The sequence below is a fragment of the Pantherophis guttatus genome, chromosome 2 (genome assembly GCF_059756535.1).
Source record: "Pantherophis guttatus breed Tessera chromosome 2, ASM5975653v1, whole genome shotgun sequence".
Lineage (NCBI taxonomy): Eukaryota > Metazoa > Chordata > Lepidosauria > Squamata > Colubridae > Pantherophis > Pantherophis guttatus.
The window spans coordinates 129,588,095-129,594,748 of record NC_142064.1 but is presented as its reverse complement, the minus strand read 5'-3'; the positions used below and the strand labels follow the sequence as shown (position 1 = coordinate 129,594,748).

Below are 6,654 nucleotides of genomic sequence, written 5' to 3'. Positions count from 1 at the left end.
TAAAGAGCAAAGCATGATCCAAGGGACTCACTGTTATGACAGCCCTGGGTGGAAGGAAGGGACTAAGGAGGGTGAAAAGGCATAGAGATTTGATTTGTGGGGCAACGCCAATGGTAAAACCGATGAAGAATATTGGGTTAGTCGCTGGTTCATAAAATCACTGGCTCCCCAAGCGAGGCACAAAGAGGACTCCCATCCCACTTCATCTCCACTGGGTCGTGAATTTGAGAACTCTTTTTAAGAGTCTGTGGAGATTCTCAGGCATCCAGGTCATGGTTGTCCCCGAAGGTGCTTTTTTTTCAAGAGGCAACTGGACTTTCTGGGTTTTTCTTTGAAGACGTTTGAAGAGCTGAAGAAGCTTCTTGGATGAGAAGCGAAACGTCTTCAAAGAAAAACCCAGGAAGTCCAGTTGCCTCTTGAAAAAAAGCACTGAGAGTTGGAGTACATGGAGAGCTTCCTCCCCTCCAAACCAACATTATGGTTATTTTATGAACCAATGACTAACCCAATATAATTCATCAGTTTTACCATTTGCATCGCCCCACAAATCAAATCTCTGCGCCTTTTTGCCTTCATTATTTCCTTTCTTTGATCCAGGGCTGTCATAACAGCGAGCCCTTGTTAATAGTGCTTTGCAGCTCTTCATGTTCAGGGAATATCCCCCACGCTTTAAACAGTCTTTACCTGCAGTAGGATCTGCTGTTTTCTAGACCAGTCTAGACCAATCTTCATCCAGATTGGTAAATTCCTCTCGGAGATTCTTGTATTTTAGGACAGTAAATGAGAAATATCTGTCATTGGCTGTTCACCAGCTATTTGGTGCCATCAAAATATTTGCCCTGTGACCAATCTCTTAGCCAGACATGACAACCAGGGTTAGGATAGCTTATTGCTATCCTGGCAGGCTGACTTACATTAAGGTCCTGTGAGAGTATGTGTGTGTGTGTGTGTGTGTGCACAGGCACACGCAGTGTGTTTAAGGAAAAATGCTCCATAAACTGGCTTTCTTTCAGGCCAAAGTTGAGAGAGAGTTGCAGAGAGTGGTTCCTTATTGAACTAATGCATCACATGATGCTCTTCATACAAGGAAAAAAATATAACTAATATATAACTAATTATTAGTTCATTGTTTTAAGGTTCCAGTTTACCAAGTCAGAGATTTCAAAGTTTAATGATAGTCCTTTTGGTTGATTATGGGGTATGGATTTTAATTGGGACATCCTCAGCCAAATTCAGAAAAGACAGTGACTTAATGGGCCCATATGTAAGACTTTGTCTTCTGAACATTTCCCCCAAAATTTGGCTAAGGGGTTAAATTTTAGCAATCTTGCCACCCAAACTTCCTATTGATTTTTTTTTTGATTTTCTATAAATCTTTGCTTCATATCTGATGAAATGGTAGATTACTCATACTTTACTCATGCTGTAAACCAAATAAAAAAATTAAATGAGCACTTCCTTGTAAGAGACGTGGAGCAGAACACCTGGACTTGGGAAAAGGAAAGTCAACAGAAGGAGAAGTAATAACAGGGCATATAAAACAATTCCCAATCAAAACATCCACCACTCTTCTATGTAAATAAGCATTAAGAGTGGTTTTATAGATGTACTTATTTACATAAAGCCAGAAGGGTGAGACCCAGAAAACATGCTTCCATCCTCTGGAACAGCTTTCCTAAAGAAGCTAAGCTGGCCCTTCAGTAATGCTTTCTAGGAGACAATAGAATCAGTGAGTTGGAAGGGATCTATCTATAAGGTCATCAAGTCCAACTCCCTGCACATTAGGGGATTTACTATGTCACCCCCAATAGATGAATATCTAGACTCTGTTTAAAAACCACCAGAGAAGGGGAAGAAATCACCCCATACACTAATCTATTCCACCAATTGACAGCTCTTATTTTCAAGGAAGCTTCTTCAGAATGTCTCATCTGCATCTACACATCCTTGTAGTTTCATCCTATTAATTCTAGCCTTACCTACTGTGGAGCAAGTGGGAATAGGTCTGAACCTATTCAATAATTGTTTCGTTATGGTGTTCAGAAATTAGGCTTGGACTGCAGCACTGTAGCAAATTCAGGTGGCAGTTGCATCTGATTGAAGCTATCTTCTGTAGCAACATGCTTGCTCTGGATGATAAAATCCAGATTATATTGCAGCACTAACACATTTGTCTTTCCTTCTGAGAGGCTCAAAATATGAATCCCACTCCGTGCCCATGAGTCTAAACCATTCATCTGCCCAACAATGGAGAACAAATTGAAGAGTTCTCTTCATCCCTGTGAGATCAGTGGCCGAGAGATAATGTCTGATTCAAAATCATCCAGTGACTTTCGGTGGCTAAAGGCAGGCTTAAACCTTGGTCTCCTTCAATCCTAGTCTAACCCTTTAATGCAACTATCCATACTCCATCTCCTTTATTTCCAAGGAAAGAGACATCACAGTCAGCTCCATTTCCATTACCCAGCAATGGAACATTCCTTCCCACCTTCACTCCATCTTCAAGAGGAAGCTATCCACTGCACCCTGGCCAGTTCCTGCCCGGCAATAGGGCGGAACAAGCAGTTCTACGGCCTGGTAAGCTAAAAGGAAATGGAGTCTTCAGGGAGTGTCTCTTGCACATTCTGCCCTGTATCCTCTTCCTCTTCACAACACAAAAGGGAAGGAAGAAGAGAATAGACTTTCCTCCATGAAGAAGTTTGGCACAGGGGTGAAATCCAGCAGGTTCTAACAGGTTCTGGAGAACTGGTAGCAGAAATTTTGAGTAGTTCGGAGAACCGGCAAATACCACCTCTGGCTGGCCCCAGAGTGAGGTGGGAATGGGGATTTTGCAGTATCCTTCCCCTGCCACACCCACCAAGCTACGCCCACAGAACCGGTAGGGAAAAATTTTGGATTTCACCCCTGATCTGGCAGCAGCAATGTCCACTCAGGCATCCAGGATTGATGAATCAAGCCTTGCCTTTCTTGCCCTGCCCCAAAATTCCTCATGCTCTTTCAAAAGTCCAAAGAGGAATCTCAGATGCTCCCTTGGTCAGACGGCCATAGCTGAGTCCAATAAGGAAGAAGGTAAAGGAAGATGATCTATCTACCTCTAAATTGGGGTTTCAACTCGGGACTACTAAGAAAAATTTAGTAGAAATTGTGGGTGCTCCAACACTAAATTTTAAAGAAGAGATTGGACAACCATTTGTCTGAAATGGTATAGGACAGGGGTGTTAAACTCAAGGTCTGGGGGCCATATCTGGCCCGCGGGGTGCTTAGATTTGGCCTGCGGGTTGCCCTGGAAACAGCATAGGACCGGGCCACGGTGCCTCTGCCAGCGAAAATGGAGCTCGGGAGGGCCACGCGCATTTGACCTTGGGGGGCTGGGGTTAGCGTGGCCAGGGTGGGTGTGGCCACCTTGACATCACTTGTGTTGGGGGCACCTGTGGGGGCCTGAGTACTCTGCCAGCAAAAATGGACTCCCTAGCTCCTTTTTTGTTGGCAGAGGGTTGCAGGAGGCCGTTGCAGCCGAAAATGGAGCTTGGGAGCCTGTTTTCACTGGCAGTGCTCGGGCCCCCACAGGTGCCTCTGACACGAGTGAAATTGAGCTGGCCACACCTACCCTGGCCCACCAAAGTCAAACACAACCCTGATGAGGCCCTCAATGAAATCAAATTTGATACCCCTGGTATAGGGTTTTCTGCCTAAGCAGGGGGTTGGATTAGAAAATCTCCAAGGTTCTGTTCTGTTCTGTTCTGTTCTGTTCTGTTCTGTTCTATTCTAGCCTAGCCTAGCCTAGCCTAGCCTAGCCTAGCCTACTCTACTCTACTCTACTCTACTCTACTCTACTCTACTCTACTCTACTCCACTCCACTCCACTCCACTCCACTCCACTCCACTCCACTCCATTCACTATTCTATTCAGTATTCTATTCTATTATTCTGTTAAGTGGCAAAGATTCTCCATTTGTAACAGGCAATGCCAGATACTAAATCCAGCATCAGCCTTCCAAGGAGCTTCTGAGTATTCCCAGGGAGCACAACAGTGGCTAGTGTAAGAGCCCTTTCCTGCAATCTTTTCTTCTACAGTTTGCTTAGCAAAGAATGGAGGGCCAGACCTGCTCCACTTTTCCAGCTCCAGCTAACAAGTTTGCTTAGTTCCAAAAGAGACAACATGGCACACAATACAGTCCTACCTTTGATAGAACCAGCTGGTAGTCTAACTGAAGCAGCTCTGAGGTGCCTGCACAAGGTGTCAGCTTTGGAGGTAGTGGTAACCGTAATACTTTCATTTGGTATGTGATTATAACAAAGTGCAGAAATAAAAACTGTTTTATGATCTGAAGTAGTATCACCAAGAAAACCATATAATAATCAATGTAAAACATTTCCTACCAGTCCAAGGGTCAATTGCCAGTTCTCCGCTGGCAACCATCTTATTGTGATGGGCACTGGAGTTGAAACGGAAGCATTCCCTTCTCTTCATGGGGAATAATTTCCGGAATGGCATTCTGCTGGAGGAGTGGGGGAAGGACCAGGAAGTAGATTCCCCCACCCAAAGTTAACCTTGCCTCTCACCGTTCCGTAGGAGAGACACTCTTGGTGAAGTAGTGCCTACCACATTACTCATACAACAAGAGATAGTTTTAAATATCATGCGCCTGATCAGCATCACTTCAGGCCCCTCCTACTTTCTCCTTTGTGAGGGAGGTATGATGTGTTCAGTTGTAACAAATGAAGGCCCACCATATTATTTCTGGATTAGCAAGTCACTTACAAGGACACAACTATACCAAATTCTATACAGGTAACTTCAACATGGGGAAATGGCCATTTAAAATAACATGTTAGCTTCCTAATGACTGTTTAAGCAAGGTATATATTCAATCTTTGTCTTATACAGTAAGATAGTAACGTACATATAGCCAATGAAAAGGATGAATTGTGCTATGCCTGCCTTTGAACTATAAATTCTGTAACTCTTTTAAGCCTATTGTGTGTCCTGCGGGGCAGGCAAGCCCTATAATATTCTACCGTTTCTCTTTATTTGTTACTCTCCATTCACTGGGCATGGAATCATCATTTCACAATGTAGTTTTTTTTAAAAAACTATATACTAAAATCATAAGAGCCAAGGTAAAAACCAATTCATTAATTCTGTGATCCATTTCCAAAAGTGGATAGTCAGATGCCACTTGGGGAAGGGAAGGAGGGAGAAAGGAAGGAAGGAGAGGGAGGGAGGGAGGGAGGGATGAAGGAGAGGGAAGGAGGGAGAAAGGAAGGAAGGAAGGGAAGGAGGGAGGAATGGAAGTGAAGGAAGGATGAATGGAAGAAGAAAGGAATGAAAGGGAGGGAGGGAGGGAGGAAAGGGAGGGAGGGAGGAAAGGGAGGGAAGAAAGAAGGGAGGGAAAGAGGAAGAGATGAAGGAAGGAAGGAAGCAAAGGGAGGGAGGGAGGAAGGAAGGAAGGAAGGAAAGGGAGGGAAAGAGGGAGAGATGAAGGAAGGAAGGAAGGAAGGAAAAGGAGGGAGGGAGGGAGGGAGGGCTCAAACTGTGGAAACATTATTCCCCCTAGTTTCCCTATCCAAATAACAAGTGGATATTGTGATCCCATTTACCTAGATGGCTGTAGTCTGGAGAAGGATGAAGTTACATCAGTACCTATTGCACTCCAATAGGTAAGCAAATTGTAAGCAATTAAGTTCATGTAAGTAGGCCAATACATTTGTGTGTCTTCAAAGTTTTTCTTTCTCACCAACCTCTCTCTTTCTTTATCTCTTTTTGTCAGCAAACTCTGCTGATTTCACCCTTTCTCATGAGGACAAAAGTATCCATTTCGGTCATTCCGATAGAAAATTCACTGCCAAAGCACCAACAATTGAACAATGGTTTATAAAGCCAGCAGGTTACAGGCAGTCCCTGACCTTTTGCGGATGGACCAAGGGGAAGAGCTACAAAATTATATTGGGCTTATATTTAGTTGATCAAAAACAGTTTAAATATGAACTAGGACAAACCTCAAATACAGATGGAATTGCTTTATAATTGATTCAGAAACAAGAGAACCAGAAAGAAACTCAGGCAAAATACTCTTCATGATATAAAATAATTAAAGGCACATTCCTGAAATGGAAACATGGATTAATACCTTTAATATGTGAGTTAATTTCTGACAGATTGACACCAGAGATGGTATTCAGCAGGTTCTGACCAGTTCTGGAGAACCGGTAGCAGAAATTTTGAGTAGTTCAGAGAACCGGTAAATACCACTTCTGACTGGCCCCATCCCTATCTATTCTCTGCCTCCTGAGTCCCACCTGATTGGGAGGAAATGGGGATTTTGCAGTAACCTTCCCCTGGAGTGGGGTGGGAATGGAGATTTTACAGTATCCTTCCCCTGGAGTGGGGTGGGAATGGAGATTTTACAGTATCCTTCCCCTGCCACGCCCACCAAGCCACTTCCACCAAGCCATGCCATGCCCAACAAGCTTCACCCACAGAACTAGTAGTAAAAAATTTTGAAACCCACCACTGATTGACATCCCACCCCCATAGAAGAGAAAAGGACGTATAGGAACTTACATTCTTGAGGCCTATCTCCTTACAAGGTGGGAATTCTCTAATCAGATAGTCCTTACTAGGGATTGATTGACATGCTGTATTTTTTGGAG

General features: G+C 43.8%; 1 long non-coding RNA gene across 1 annotated transcript; it reads left to right on the top strand.

Annotated features, from left to right (window-relative positions):
• The first annotated feature begins 4,717 nt into the window (after window positions 1–4,717).
• LOC117666623 (uncharacterized) lies at window positions 4,718–6,137 on the top strand. Its single transcript, XR_015732391.1, has 2 exons — window positions 4,718–4,792; window positions 5,772–6,137. It is a non-coding gene; the product is annotated as an uncharacterized LOC117666623 (long non-coding RNA).
• Window positions 6,138–6,654: the final 517 nt, after the last annotated feature.